Source organism: Vicugna pacos, unplaced genomic scaffold (genome assembly GCF_048564905.1).
Source record: "Vicugna pacos unplaced genomic scaffold, VicPac4 scaffold_17, whole genome shotgun sequence".
Taxonomy (NCBI): Eukaryota; Metazoa; Chordata; class Mammalia; order Artiodactyla; family Camelidae; genus Vicugna; species Vicugna pacos.
This window is the reverse complement of record NW_027328738.1, coordinates 2088482-2104968: the sequence shown is the minus strand read 5'-3', so window position 1 is coordinate 2104968 and position 16487 is coordinate 2088482.

Below are 16487 nucleotides of genomic sequence, written 5' to 3'. Positions count from 1 at the left end.
TCCCTGATGGTTTGCCTAGGCCAGTGTGTGGTTGAAAGTGGGATTTGGGATCTAAATCTAAGTATTAGCGTGTGCCTCTCCATGGGTAGTGGAGATGTTTAAACTACAACCCACAACTTGGGAATTACTGTGACCCCTGAAAAATGCGTGTGCTATGTTTCCCCACGTCCAGCACACACAGGAAGAAGTGTTCTGGGGTTCTGAGTGTGGGGAGGTTCCTCCAACAGACAGCAGCACCTGGGTTTTAATAGAATCCCTTAGCTTGACTTCCCTAAGTGTTTTCCTAGGCCTAGCAGTAAGCGATGGTGGGGGATGGGCTCTAAAGCCAAGTATTAGCGAGTGCATATCTGTGGGTAGTGGAGGGTTTTAAACTACTTCCCCAACCTTGGAACACCTGTGCCCCATAAAGATGCGTGGAATCTTTTTCTCCACCTCCAGCACACACACGGAGACGTGCTCAGGTATCCTGATTGTGGGGAGGCTCCTCCAAATGACAGCAGCGCCTGGGTTCTAAAAGAATCCCTTAGCTTGTCTTCCCTGATGGCATGGCTAGGCTGGAGAGTGGGGGAAGTGGGGGTTGAGCTCTAAACCAAGTATAAGCGAGAGCCTATCCATGGGATGTGGGTTTTTAACCTACAACCCACAACCATGGAATAAATGTGCCCCCTGAAAGATGCTTTGGCTGTTTCCCTACATCCAGCACACACACGAAGATGTGTTCTTGTATTCTGAGTGTGGGGATGTTCCTCAAACTGACAGCAGCACCTGGATTCTATTAGTATCCCTTAGCTTCTGTTCCCTGAGTGTTCTTTTAGGCCAGGCCATGAGGGAAAGCTGGGGGTTGGGCTTGGAGGCCACGTAGCAGTGAGTGCCCCCTGATCCATTGAGGAAGTACTTAGAGGACTTCTCCCTAAAGGGAACACCTTTTCCTGCATTCATCTGGGTGCAGTGGGGCTGCACATCTCTCCCACACCTAAGAATGTGTTCTGGAATTCTGAGTGCAGGGAAGTTCCTCCAACTGACAGCAGCGCCTGGGTTCTAATTGAATCCCTTTGCTTGTCTTCCCTGATGGAAAGCCTAGGCGGGAGTGCGGGGGAAAGTGTGGTTTGGGCTCCAAAACCAAGTATTTGCGATGACCTCTCTATGGTTTGTGGAGGTGTTTAAACTACATCCCTAACCTGGGAACACCTGTGCCCCCATAAAGATCCGTGGAGTCTGTTTCCACACCTCCAGCACACACACGAACACTTGCACAGTTATCCTGAGAGTGGGCAGCCTCCTCCAACTGAGAGCAGGGCCTTGGTTCTTATAAAATCGCTTAACTTGTCTACCCTGTTTGGTTGCCTGATACGGAGTGCTGGGGAAAGGGTGGGTTGGGCTCTAAATCCACGTATTAGCGAGTGCTTCTCCATGGGATTTGGAGGTTATTAACCAAAAGCCCACAACATGGGAATACCTGTGCTCCTTGAAAAAAGCGTGGACTCTGTATCCCCACCACCAGAACACACATGAAGAAGTTTTCTGCTATCCTGAGTGTGGGCTGGCAATTTCAGGTGACAGAAGCGGCTGGGTTCTAATAGAATCCCTTAGCTTGTAATCCCTGAGTGTTTCCCTAGGACTGACTCTGAGAGAAACCTGGGGGTTGGGCTTTGAGGCCAAATAGTAGCGAGTGTCCCCGATGGACTGAGGAAGTATTTAGATGAATTCTCCATAAAGGGAAACACCTGAGCACCCATTCATCTGCGTGGAGTGGGGCTTCAAATCTCCCCACCACACAAGGTTGGGTTCCAGTATCCTGAGGGTGGGGTAGTTCCTCCAACTGACATCAGCGTCTTGGTTTGAATAGAATCCCTTTGCTTGTCTTCCCTGATGGTTTGCCTAGGCCAGTGTGTGGTTGAAAGTGGGATTTGGGATCTAAAACTAAGTATTAGCGTGTGCCTCTCCATGGGTAGTGGAGATGTTTAAACTACAACCCACAACTTGGGAATTACTGTGACCCCTGAAAAATGCGTGTGCTCTGTTTCCCCACGTCCAGCACACACAGGAAGAAGTGTTCTGGAGTTCTGAGTGTGGGGAGGTTCCTCCAACAGACAGCAGCACCTGGGTTGTAATAGAATCCCATAGCTTGACTTCCCTAAGTGTTTTCCTAGGCCTAGCAGTAAGCGATGGTGGGGGATGGGCTCTAAAACCAAGTATTAGCGAGTGCATCTCTGTGGGTAGTGGAGGGTTTTAAACTACTTCCCCAACCTTGGAACACCTGTGCCCCATAAAGATGCGTGGAATCTGTTTCCCCACCTCCAGCACACACACGGAGACGTGCTCAGGTATCCTGATTGTGGGGAGGCTCCTCCAAATGACAGCAGCGCCTGGGTTCTAAAAGAATCCCTTAGCTTGTCTTCCCTGATGGCATGGCTAGGCTGGAGAGTGGGGGAAATTGGGGGTTGGGCTCTAAACCAAGTATAAGCGAGAGCCTATCCATGGGATGTGGGTTTTTAACCTACAACCCACAACCATGGAATAAATGTGCCCCCTGAAAGATGCTTTGACTGTTTCCCTACATCCAGCACACACACGAAGATGTGTTCTGGTATTCTGAGTGTGGGGAAGTTCCTCAAACTGACAGCAGCACCTGGATTCTATTAGTATCCCTTAGCTTCTGTTCCCTGAGTGTTCTTTTAGGCCAGGCCATGAAAGAAAGCTGGGGGTTGGGCTTGGAGGCCACGTAGCAGTGAGTGCCCCCTGATCCATTGAGGAAGTACTTAGAGGACTTCTCCCTAAAGGGAACACCTTTTCCTGCATTCATCTGGGTGCAGTGGGGCTGCACATCTCTCCCACACCTAAGAATGTGTTCTGGAATTCTGAGTGCAGGGAAGTTCCTCCAACTGACAGCAGCGCCTGGGTTCTAATTGAATCCCTTTGCTTGTCTTCCCTGATGGAAAGCCTAGGCGGGAGTGCGGGGGAATGTGTGGTTTGGGCTCCAAAACCAAGTATTTGCGATGACCTCTCTATGGTTTGTGGAGGTGTTTAAACTACATCCCTAACCTGGGAACACCTGTGCCCCCATAAAGATCCGTGGAGTCTGTTTCCACACCTCCAGCACACACACGAACACTTGCACAGTTATCCTGAGAGTGGGCAGCCTCCTCCAACTGAGAGCAGGGCCTTGGTTCTTATAAAATCGCTTAACTTGTCTACCCTGTTTGGTTGCCTGATACGGAGTGCTGGGGAAAGGGTGGGTTGGGCTCTAAATCCAAGTATTAGCGAGTGCTTCTCCATGGGATTTGGAGGTTATTAACCAAAAGCCCACAACATGGGAATACCTGTGCTCCTTGAAAAAAGCGTGGACTCTGTATCCCCACCACCAGAACACACATGAAGAAGTTTTCTGCTATCCTGAGTGTGGGCTGGCAATTTCAGGTGACAGAAGCGGCTGGGTTCTAATAGAATCCCTTAGCTTGTAATCCCTGAGTGTTTCCCTAGGACTGACTCTGAGAGAAACCTGGGGGTTGGGCTTTGAGGCCAAATAGTAGCGAGTGTCCCCGATGGACTGAGGAAGTATTTAGATGAATTCTCCATAAAGGGAAACACCTGAGCACCCATTCATCTGCGTGGAGTGGGGCTTCAAATCTCCCCACCACACAAGGTTGGGTTCCAGTATCCTGAGGGTGGGGTAGTTCCTCCAACTGACATCAGCGTCTTGGTTTGAATAGAATCCCTTTGCTTGTCTTCCCTGATGGTTTGCCTAGGCCAGTGTGTGGTTGAAAGTGGGATTTGGGATCTAAAACTAAGTATTAGCGTGTGCCTCTCCATGGGTAGTGGAGATGTTTAAACTACAACCCACAACTTGGGAATTACTGTGACCCCTGAAAAATGCGTGTGCTATGTTTCCCCACGTCCAGCACACACAGGAAGAAGTGTTCTGGGGTTGTGAGTGTGGGGAGGTTCCTCCAACAGACAGCAGCACCTGGGTTGTAATAGAATCCCTTAGCTTGACTTCCCTAAGTGTTTTCCTAGGCCTAGCAGTAAGCGATGGTGGGGGATGGGCTCTAAAGCCAAGTATTAGCGAGTGCATCTCTGTGGGTAGTGGAGGGTTTTAAACTACTTCCCCAACCTTGGAACACCTGTGCCCCATAAAGATGCGTGGAATCTGTTTCCCCACCTCCAGCACACACACGGAGACGTGCTCAGGTATCCTGATTGTGGGGAGGCTCCTCCAAATGACAGCAGCGCCTGGGTTCTAAAGAATCCCTTAGCTTGTCTTCCCTGATGGCATGCCTAGGCTGGAGAGTGGGGGAATGTGGGTGTTGGGCTCTAAACCAAGTATAAGCGAGAGCCTATCCATGGGATGTGGGTTTTTAACCTACAACCCACAACCATGGAATAAATGTGCCCCCTGAAAGATGCTTTGACTGTTTCCCTACATCCAGCACACACACGAAGATTTGTTCTGTTATTCTGAGTGTGGGGATGTTCCTCAAACTGACAGCAGCACCTGGATTCTATTAGTATCCCTTAGCTTCTGTTCCCTGAGTGTTCTCTTAGACCAGGCCATGAGGGAAAGCTGGGGGTTGGGCTTGGAGGCCACGTAGCAGTGAGTGCCCCCTGATCCATTGAGGAAGTACTTAGAGGACTTCTCCCTAAACGGAACACCTTTTCCTCCATTCATCTGGGTGCAGTGGGGCTGCACATCTCTCCCACACCTAAGAATGTGTTCTGGAATTCTGAGTGCAGGGAAGTTCCTCCAACTGACAGCAGCGCCTGGGTTCTAATTGAATTCCTTTGCTTGTCTTCCCTGATGGAAAGCCTAGGCGGGAGTGCGGGGGAAAGTGTGGTTTGGGCTCCAAAACCAAGTATTTGCGATGACCTCTCTATGTTTTGTGGAGGTGTTTAAACTACATCCCTAACCTGGGAACACCTGTGCCCCCATAAAGATCCGTGGAGTCTGTTTCCACAACTCCAGCACACACACGAACACTTGCACAGTTATCCTGAGAGTGGGCAGCCTCCTCCAACTGAGAGCAGGGCCTTGGTTCTTATAAAATCGCTTAACTTGTCTACCCTGTTTGGTTGCCTGATACGGAGTGCTGGGGAAAGGTTGGGTTGGGCTCTAAATCCAAGTATAAGCGAGGGCTTCTCCATGGGATTTGGAGGATATTAACCAAAAGCCCACAACATGGGAATACCTGTGCTCCTTGAATAAAGCGTGGACTCTGTATACCCACCACCAGAACACACTTGAAGAAATTTTCTGCTATCCTGAGTGTGGGCTGGCAATTTCAGGTGACAGAAGCGGCTGGGTTCTAATAGAATCCCTTAGCTTGTAATCCCTGAGTGTTTCCCTAGGACTGACTCTGAGAGAAACCTGGGGGTTGGGCTTTGAGGCCAAATAGTAGCGAGTGTCCCCGATGGACTGAGGAAGTATTAAATGAATTCTCCATAAAGGGAAACACCTGAGCACCCATTCATCTGCGTGGAGTGGGGCTTCAAATCTCCCCACCACACAAGGTTGGGTTCCAGTATCCTGAGGGTGGGGTAGTTCCTCCAACTGACATCAGCGTCTTGGTTTGAATAGAATCCCTTTGCGTGTCTTCCCTGATGGTTTGCCTAGGCCAGTGTGTGGTTGAAAGTGGGATTTGGGATCTAAAACTAAGTATTAGCGTGTGCCTCTCCATGGGTAGTGGAGATGTTTAAACTACAACCCACAACTTGGGAATTACTGTGACCCCTGAAAAATGCGTGTGCTATGTTTCCCCACGTCCAGCACACACAGGAAGAAGTGTTCTGGGGTTCTGAGTGTGGGGAGGTTCCTAAAACAGACAGCAGCACCTGGGTTGTAATAGAATCCCTTAGCTTGACTTCCCTAAGTGTTTTCCTAGGCCTAGCAGTAAGCGATGGTGGGGGATGGGCTCTAAAGCCAAGTATTAGCGAGTGCATCTCTGTGGGTAGTGGAGGGTTTTAAACTACTTCCCCAACCTTGGAACACCTGTGCCCCATAAAGATGCGTGGAATCTGTTTCCCCACCTCCAGCACACACACGGAGACGTGCTCAGGTATCCTGATTGTGGGGAGGCTCCTCCAAATGACAGCAGCGCCTGGGTTCTAAAAGAATCCCTTAGCTTGTCTTCCCTGATGGCATGCCTAGGCTGGAGAGTGGGGGAAAGTGGGGGTTGGGCTCTAAACCAAGTATAAGCGAGAGCCTATCCATGGGATGTGGGTTTTTAACCTACAACCCATAACCATGGAATAAATGTGCCCCCTGAAAGATGCTTTGACTGTTTCCCTACATCCAGCACACACACGAAGATGTGTTCTTGTATTCTGAGTGTGGGGAAGTTCCTCAAACTGACAGCAGCACCTGGATTCCATTAGTATCCCTTAGCTTCTGTTCCCTGAGTGTTCTCTTAGACCAGGCCATGAGGGAAAGCTGGGGGTTGGGCTTGGAGGCCACGTAGCAGTGAGTGCCCCCTGATTCATTGAGGAAGTACTTAGAGGACTTCTCCCTAAACGGAACACCTTTTCCTCCATTCATCTGGTTGCAGTGGGGCTGCACATCTCTCCCACACCTAAGAATGTGTTCTGGAATTCTGAGTGCAGGGAAGTTCCTCCAACTGACAGCAGCGCCTGTGTTCTAATTGAATTCCTTTGCTTGTCTTCCCTGATGGAAAGCCTAGGCGGGAGTGCGGGGGAAAGTGTGGTTTGGGCTCCAAAACCAAGTATTTGCGATGACCTCTCTATGGTTTGTGGAGGTGTTTAAACTACATCCCTAACCTGGGAACACCTGTGCCCCCATAAAGATCCGTGGAGTCTGTTTCCACACCTCCAGCACACACACGAACACTTGCACAGTTATCCTGAGAGTGGGCAGCCTCCTCCAACTGAGAGCAGGGCCTTGGTTCTTATAAAATCGCTTAACTTGTCTACCCTGTTTGGTTGCCTGATACGGAGTGCTGGGGAAAGGGTGGGTTGGGCTCTAAATCCAAGTATTAGCGAGTGCTTCTCCATGGGATTTGGAGGTTATTAACCAAAAGCCCACAACATGGGAATACCTGTGCTCCTTGAAAAAAGCGTGGACTCTGTATCCCCACCACCAGAACACACTTGAAGAAGTTTTCTGCTATCCTGAGTGTGGGTTGGCAATTTCAGGTGACAGAAGCGGCTGGGTTCTAATAGAATCCCTTAGCTTGTAATCCCTGAGTGTTTCCCTAGGACTGACTCTGAGAGAAACCTGGGGGTTGGGCTTTGAGGCCAAATAGTAGCGAGTGTCCCCGATGGACTGAGGAAGTATTTAGATGAATTCTCCATAAAGGGAAACACCTGAGCACCCATTCATCTGCGTGGAGTGGGGCTTCAAATCTCCCCACCACACAAGGTTGGGTTCCAGTATCCTGAGGGTGGGGTAGTTCCTCCAACTGACATCAGCGTCTTGGTTTAAATAGAATCCCTTTGCTTGTCTTCCCTGATGGTTTGCCTAGGCCAGTGTGTGGTTGAAAGTGGGATTTGGGATCTAAAACTAAGTATTAGCGTGTGCCTCTCCATGGGTAGTGGAGATGTTTAAACTACAACCCACAACTTGGGAATTACTGTGACCCCTGAAAAATGCGTGTGCTATGTTTCCCCACGTCCAGCACACACAGGAAGAAGTGTTCTGGGGTTGTGAGTGTGGGGAGGTTCCTCCAACAGACAGCAGCACCTGGGTTGTAATAGAATCCCTTAGCTTGACTTCCCTAAGTGTTTTCCTAGGCCTAGCAGTAAGCGATGGTGGGGGATGGGCTCTAAAGCCAAGTATTAGCGAGTGCATCTCTGTGGGTAGTGGAGGGTTTTAAACTACTTCCCCAACCTTGGAACACCTGTGCCCCATAAAGATGCGTGGAATCTGTTTCCCCACCTCCAGCACACACACGGAGACGTGCTCAGGTATCCTGATTGTGGGGAGGCTCCTCCAAATGACAGCAGCGCCTGGGTTCTAAAAGAATCCCTTAGCTTGTCTTCCCTGATGGCATGCCTAGGCTGGAGAGTGGGGGAAAGTGGGGGTTGGGCTCTAAACCAAGTATAAGCGAGAGCCTATCCATGGGATGTGGGTTTTTAACCTACAACCCACAACCATGGAATAAATGTGCCCCCTGAAAGATGCTTTGACTGTTTCCCTACATCCAGCACACACACGAAGATGTGTTCTGGTATTCTGAGTGTGGGGAAGTTCCTCAAACTGACAGCAGCACCTGGATTCCATTAGTATCCCTTAGCTTCTGTTCCCTGAGTGTTCTCTTAGACCAGGCCATGAGGGAAAGCTGGGGGTTGGGCTTGGATGCCACGTAGCAGTGAGTGCCCCCTGATCCATTGAGGAAGTACTTAGAGGACTTGTCCCCAATGGGAACACATTTTCCTCCATTCATCTGTGTGCAGTGGGGCTGCACATCTCTCCCACACCTAAGAATGTGTTCTGGAATTCTGAGTGCAGGGAATTTCCTCCAACTGACAGCAGCGCCTGGGTTCTAATTGAATTCCTTTGCTTGTCTTCCCTGATGGAAAGCCTAGGCGGGAGTGCGGGGGAAAGTGTGGTTTGGGCTCCAAAACCAAGTATTTGCGATGACCTCTCTATGGTTTGTGGAGGTGTTTAAACTACATCCCTAACCTGGGAACACCTGTGCCCCCATAAAGATCCGTGGAGTCTGTTTCCACACCTCCAGCACACACACGAACACTTGCACAGTTATCCTGAGAGTGGGCAGCCTCCTCCAACTGAGAGCAGGGCCTTGGTTCTTATAAAATCGCTTAACTTGTCTACCCTGTTTGGTTGCCTGATACGGAGTGCTGGGGAAAGGGTGGGTTGGGCTCTAAATCCAAGTATTAGCGAGTGCTTCTCCATGGGATTTGGAGGTTATTAACCAAAAGCCCACAACATGGGAATACCTGTGCTCCTTGAAAAAAGCGTGGACTCTGTATCCCCACCACCAGAACACACATGAAGAAGTTTTCTGCTATCCTGAGTGTGGGCTGGCAATTTCAGGTGACAGAAGCGGCTGGGTTCTAATAGAATCCCTTAGCTTGTAATCCCTGAGTGTTTCCCTAGGACTGACTCTGAGAGAAACCTGGGGGTTGGGCTTTGAGGCCAAATAGTAGCGAGTGTCCCCGATGGACTGAGGAAGTATTTAGATGAATTCTCCATAAAGGGAAACACCTGAGCACCCATTCATCTGCTTGGACTGGGGCTTCAAATCTCCCCACCACACAAGGTTGGGTTCCAGTATCCTGAGGGTGGGGTAGATCTTCCAACTGACATCAGCGTCTTGGTTTGAATAGAATCCCTTTGCTTGTCTTCCCTGATGGTGTGCCTAGGCCAGTGTGTGGTTGAAAGTGGGATTTGGGATCTAAAACTAAGTATTAGCGTGTGCCTCTCCATGGGTAGTGGAGATATTTAAACTACAACCCACAACTTGCGAATTACTGTGACCCCTGAAAAATGCGTGTGCTATGTTTCCCCACGTCCAGCACACACAGGAAGAAGTGTTCTGGGGTTGTGAGTGTGGGGAGGTTCCTCCAACAGACAGCAGCACCTGGGTTGTAATAGAATCCCTTAGCTTGACTTCCCTAAGTGTTTTCCTAGGCCTAGCAGTAAGCGATGGTGGGGGATGGGCTCTAAAGCCAAGTATTAGCGAGTGCATCTCTGTGGGTAGTGGAGGGTTTTAAACTACTTCCCCAACCTTGGAACACCTGTGCCCCATAAAGATGCGTGGAATCTGTTTCCCCACCTCCAGCACACACACGGAGACGTGCTCAGGTATCCTGATTGTGGGGAGGCTCCTCCAAATGACAGCAGCGCCTGGGTTCTAAAAGAATCCCTTAGCTTGTCTTCCCTGATGGCATGGCTAGGCTGGAGAGAGGGGGAAAGTGGGGGTTGGGCTCTAAACCAAGTATAAGCGAGAGCCTATCCATGGGATGTGGGTTTTTAACCTACAACCCACAACCATGGAATAAATGTGCCCCCTGAAAGATGCTTTGACTGTTTCCCTACATCCAGCACACACACGAAGATGTGTTCTGGTATTCTGAGTGTGGGGAAGTTCCTCAAACTGACAGCAGCACCTGGATTCCATTAGTATCCCTTAGCTTCTGTTCCCTGAGTGTTCTCTTAGACCAGGCCATGAGGGAAAGCTGGGGGTTGGGCTTGGAGGCCACGTAGCAGTGAGTGCCCCCTGATTCATTGAGGAAGTACTTAGAGGACTTCTCCCTAAACGGAACACCTTTTCCTCCATTCATCTGGTTGCAGTGGGGCTGCACATCTCTCCCACACCTAAGAATGTGTTCTGGAATTCTGAGTGCAGGGAAGTTCCTCCAACTGACAGCAGCGCCTGGGTTCTAATTGAATCCCTTTGCTTGTCTTCCCTGATGGAAAGCCTAGGCGGGAGTGCGGGGGAAAGTGTGGTTTGGGCTCCAAAACCAAGTATTTGCGATGACCTCTCTATGGTTTGTGGAGGTGTTTAAACTACATCCCTAACCTGGGAACACCTGTGCCCCCATAAAGATCCGTGGAGTCTGTTTCCACACCTCCAGCACACACACGAACACTTGCACAGTTATCCTGAGAGTGGGCAGCCTCCTCCAACTGAGAGCAGGGCCTTGGTTCTTATAAAATCGCTTAACTTGTCTACCCTGTTTGGTTGCCTGATACGGAGTGCTGGGGAAAGGGTGGTTTGGGCTCTAAATCCAAGTATTAGCGAGTGCTTCTCCATTGGATTTGGAGGTTATTAACCAAAAGCCCACAACATGGGAATACCTGTGCTCCTTGAAAAAAGCGTGGACTCTGTATCCCCACCACCAGAACACACATGAAGAAGTTTTCTGCTATCCTGAGTGTGGGCTGGCAATTTCAGGTGACAGAAGCGGCTGGGTTCTAATAGAATCCCTTAGCTTGTAATCCCTGAGTGTTTCCCTAGGACTGACTCTGAGAGAAACCTGGCGGTTGGGCTTTGAGGCCAAATAGTAGCGAGTGTCCCCGATGGACTGAGGAAGTATTTAGATGAATTCTCCATAAAGGGAAACACCTGAGCACCCATTCATCTGCGTGGAGTGGGGCTTCAAATCTCCCCACCACACAAGGTTGGGTTCCAGTATCCTGAGGGTGGGGTAGTTCCTCCAACTGACATCAGCGTCTTGGTTTGAATAGAATCCCTTTGCTTGTCTTCCCTGATGGTTTGCCTAGGCCAGTGTGTGGTTGAAAGTGGGATTTGGGATCTAAAACTAAGTATTAGCGTGTGCCTCTCCATGGGTAGTGGAGATGTTTAAACTACAACCCACAACTTGGGAATTACTGTGACCCCTGAAAAATGCGTGTGCTATGTTTCCCCACGTCCAGCACACACAGGAAGAAGTGTTCTGGGGTTGTGAGTGTGGGGAGGTTCCTCCAACAGACAGCAGCACCTGGGTTGTAATAGAATCCATTAGCTTGACTTCCCTAAGTGTTTTCCTAGGCCTAGCAGTAAGCGATGGTGGGGGATGGGCTCTAAAGCCAAGTATTAGCGAGTGCATCTCTGTGGGTAGTGGAGGGTTTTAAACTACTTCCCCAACCTTGGAACACCTGTGCCCCATAAAGATGCGTGGAATCTGTTTCCCCACCTCCAGCACACACACGGAGACGTGCTCAGGTATCCTGATTGTGGGGAGGCTCCTCCAAATGACAGCAGCGCCTGGGTTCTAAAAGAATCCCTTAGCTTGTCTTCCCTGATGGCATGCCTAGGCTGGAGAGTGGGGGAAAGTGGGGGTTGGGCTCTAAACCAAGTATAAGCGAGAGCCTATCCATGGGATGTGGGTTTTTAACCTACAACCCACAACCATGGAATAAATGTGCCCCCTGAAAGATGCTTTGACTGTTTCCCTACATCCAGCACACACACGAAGATGTGTTCTTGTATTCTGAGTGTGGGGAAGTTCCTCAAACTGACAGCAGCACCTGGATTCCATTAGTATCCCTTAGCTTCTGTTCCCTGAGTGTTCTCTTAGACCAGGCCATGAGGGAAAGCTGGGGGTTGGGCTTGGAGGCCACGTAGCAGTGAGTGCCCCCTGATTCATTGAGGAAGTACTTAGAGGACTTCTCCCTAAACGGAACACCTTTTCCTCCATTCATCTGGTTGCAGTGGGGCTGCACATCTCTCCCACACCTAAGAATGTGTTCTGGAATTCTGAGTGCTGGGAAGTTCCTCCAACTGACAGCAGCGCCTGTGTTCTAATTGAATTCCTTTGCTTGTCTTCCCTGATGGAAAGCCTAGGCGGGAGTGCGGGGGAAAGTGTGGTTTGGGCTCCAAAACCAAGTATTTGCGATGACCTCTCTATGGTTTGTGGAGGTGTTTAAACTACATCCCTAACCTGGGAACACCTGTGCCCCCATAAAGATCCGTGGAGTCTGTTTCCACACCTCCAGCACACACACGAACACTTGCACAGTTATCCTGAGAGTGGGCAGCCTCCTCCAACTGAGAGCAGGGCCTTGGTTCTTATAAAATCGCTTAACTTGTCTACCCTGTTTGGTTGCCTGATACGGAGTGCTGGGGAAAGGGTGGGTTGGGCTCTAAATCCAAGTATTAGCGAGTGCTTCTCCATGGGATTTGGAGGTTATTAACCAAAAGCCCACAACATGGGAATACCTGTGCTCCTTGAAAAAAGCGTGGACTCTGTATCCCCACCACCAGAACACACTTGAAGAAGTTTTCTGCTATCCTGAGTGTGGGTTGGCAATTTCAGGTGACAGAAGCGGCTGGGTTCTAATAGAATCCCTTAGCTTGTAATCCCTGAGTGTTTCCCTAGGACTGACTCTGAGAGAAACCTGGGGGTTGGGCTTTGAGGCCAAATAGTAGCGAGTGTCCCCGATGGACTGAGGAAGTATTTAGATGAATTCTCCATAAAGGGAAACACCTGAGCACCCATTCATCTGCGTGGAGTGGGGCTTCAAATCTCCCCACCACACAAGGTTGGGTTCCAGTATCCTGAGGGTGGGGTAGTTCCTCCAACTGACATCAGCGTCTTGGTTTAAATAGAATCCCTTTGCTTGTCTTCCCTGATGGTTTGCCTAGGCCAGTGTGTGGTTGAAAGTGGGATTTGGGATCTAAAACTAAGTATTAGCGTGTGCCTCTCCATGGGTAGTGGAGATGTTTAAACTACAACCCACAACTTGGGAATTACTGTGACCCCTGAAAAATGCGTGTGCTATGTTTCCCCACGTCCAGCACACACAGGAAGAAGTGTTCTGGGGTTGTGAGTGTGGGGAGGTTCCTCCAACAGACAGCAGCACCTGGGTTGTAATAGAATCCCTTAGCTTGACTTCCCTAAGTGTTTTCCTAGGCCTAGCAGTAAGCGATGGTGGGGGATGGGCTCTAAAGCCAAGTATTAGCGAGTGCATCTCTGTGGGTAGTGGAGGGTTTTAAACTACTTCCCCAACCTTGGAACACCTGTGCCCCATAAAGATGCGTGGAATCTGTTTCCCCACCTCCAGCACACACACGGAGACGTGCTCAGGTATCCTGATTGTGGGGAGGCTCCTCCAAATGACAGCAGCGCCTGGGTTCTAAAAGAATCCCTTAGCTTGTCTTCCCTGATGGCATGCCTAGGCTGGAGAGTGGGGGAAAGTGGGGGTTGGGCTCTAAACCAAGTATAAGCGAGAGCCTATCCATGGGATGTGGGTTTTTAACCTACAACCCACAACCATGGAATAAATGTGCCCCCTGAAAGATGCTTTGACTGTTTCCCTACATCCAGCACACACACGAAGATGTGTTCTGGTATTCTGAGTGTGGGGAAGTTCCTCAAACTGACAGCAGCACCTGGATTCCATTAGTATCCCTTAGCTTCTGTTCCCTGAGTGTTCTCTTAGACCAGGCCATGAGGGAAAGCTGGGGGTTGGGCTTGGATGCCACGTAGCAGTGAGTGCCCCCTGATCCATTGAGGAAGTACTTAGAGGACTTGTCCCCAATGGGAACACATTTTCCTCCATTCATCTGTGTGCAGTGGGGCTGCACATCTCTCCCACACCTAAGAATGTGTTCTGGAATTCTGAGTGCAGGGAATTTCCTCCAACTGACAGCAGCGCCTGGGTTCTAATTGAATTCCTTTGCTTGTCTTCCCTGATGGAAAGCCTAGGCGGGAGTGCGGGGGAAAGTGTGGTTTGGGCTCCAAAACCAAGTATTTGCGATGACCTCTCTATGGTTTGTGGAGGTGTTTAAACTACATCCCTAACCTGGGAACACCTGTGCCCCCATAAAGATCCGTGGAGTCTGTTTCCACACCTCCAGCACACACACGAACACTTGCACAGTTATCCTGAGAGTGGGCAGCCTCCTCCAACTGAGAGCAGGGCCTTGGTTCTTATAAAATCGCTTAACTTGTCTACCCTGTTTGGTTGCCTGATACGGAGTGCTGGGGAAAGGGTGGGTTGGGCTCTAAATCCAAGTATTAGCGAGTGCTTCTCCATGGGATTTGGAGGTTATTAACCAAAAGCCCACAACATGGGAATACCTGTGCTCCTTGAAAAAAGCGTGGACTCTGTATCCCCACCACCAGAACACACATGAAGAAGTTTTCTGCTATCCTGAGTGTGGGCTGGCAATTTCAGGTGACAGAAGCGGCTGGGTTCTAATAGAATCCCTTAGCTTGTAATCCCTGAGTGTTTCCCTAGGACTGACTCTGAGAGAAACCTGGGGGTTGGGCTTTGAGGCCAAATAGTAGCGAGTGTCCCCGATGGACTGAGGAAGTATTTAGATGAATTCTCCATAAAGGGAAACACCTGAGCACCCATTCATCTGCTTGGACTGGGGCTTCAAATCTCCCCACCACACAAGGTTGGGTTCCAGTATCCTGAGGGTGGGGTAGATCTTCCAACTGACATCAGCGTCTTGGTTTGAATAGAATCCCTTTGCTTGTCTTCCCTGATGGTGTGCCTAGGCCAGTGTGTGGTTGAAAGTGGGATTTGGGATCTAAAACTAAGTATTAGCGTGTGCCTCTCCATGGGTAGTGGAGATATTTAAACTACAACCCACAACTTGCGAATTACTGTGACCCCTGAAAAATGCGTGTGCTATGTTTCCCCACGTCCAGCACACACAGGAAGAAGTGTTCTGGGGTTGTGAGTGTGGGGAGGTTCCTCCAACAGACAGCAGCACCTGGGTTGTAATAGAATCCCTTAGCTTGACTTCCCTAAGTGTTTTCCTAGGCCTAGCAGTAAGCGATGGTGGGGGATGGGCTCTAAAGCCAAGTATTAGCGAGTGCATCTCTGTGGGTAGTGGAGGGTTTTAAACTACTTCCCCAACCTTGGAACACCTGTGCCCCATAAAGATGCGTGGAATCTGTTTCCCCACCTCCAGCACACACACGGAGACGTGCTCAGGTATCCTGATTGTGGGGAGGCTCCTCCAAATGACAGCAGCGCCTGGGTTCTAAAAGAATCCCTTAGCTTGTCTTCCCTGATGGCATGGCTAGGCTGGAGAGTGGGGGAAAGTGGGGGTTGGGCTCTAAACCAAGTATAAGCGAGAGCCTATCCATGGGATGTGGGTTTTTAACCTACAACCCACAACCATGGAATAAATGTGCCCCCTGAAAGATGCTTTGACTGTTTCCCTACATCCAGCACACACACGAAGATGTGTTCTGGTATTCTGAGTGTGGGGAAGTTCCTCAAACTGACAGCAGCACCTGGATTCCATTAGTATCCCTTAGCTTCTGTTCCCTGAGTGTTCTCTTAGACCAGGCCATGAGGGAAAGCTGGGGGTTGGGCTTGGAGGCCACGTAGCAGTGAGTGCCCCCTGATTCATTGAGGAAGTACTTAGAGGACTTCTCCCTAAACGGAACACCTTTTCCTCCATTCATCTGGTTGCAGTGGGGCTGCACATCTCTCCCACACCTAAGAATGTGTTCTGGAATTCTGAGTGCAGGGAAGTTCCTCCAACTGACAGCAGCGCCTGGGTTCTAATTGAATCCCTTTGCTTGTCTTCCCTGATGGAAAGCCTAGGCGGGAGTGCGGGGGAAAGTGTGGTTTGGGCTCCAAAACCAAGTATTTGCGATGACCTCTCTATGGTTTGTGGAGGTGTTTAAACTACATCCCTAACCTGGGAACACCTGTGCCCCCATAAAGATCCGTGGAGTCTGTTTCCACACCTCCAGCACACACACGAACACTTGCACAGTTATCCTGAGAGTGGGCAGCCTCCTCCAACTGAGAGCAGGGCCTTGGTTCTTATAAAATCGCTTAACTTGTCTACCCTGTTTGGTTGCCTGATACGGAGTGCTGGGGAAAGGGTGGTTTGGGCTCTAAATCCAAGTATTAGCGAGTGCTTCTCCATTGGATTTGGAGGTTATTAACCAAAAGCCCACAACATGGGAATACCTGTGCTCCTTGAAAAAAGCGTGGACTCTGTATCCCCACCACCAGAACACACATGAAGAAGTTTTCTGCTATCCTGAGTGTGGGCTGGCAATTTCAGGTGACAGAAGCGGCTGGGTTCTAA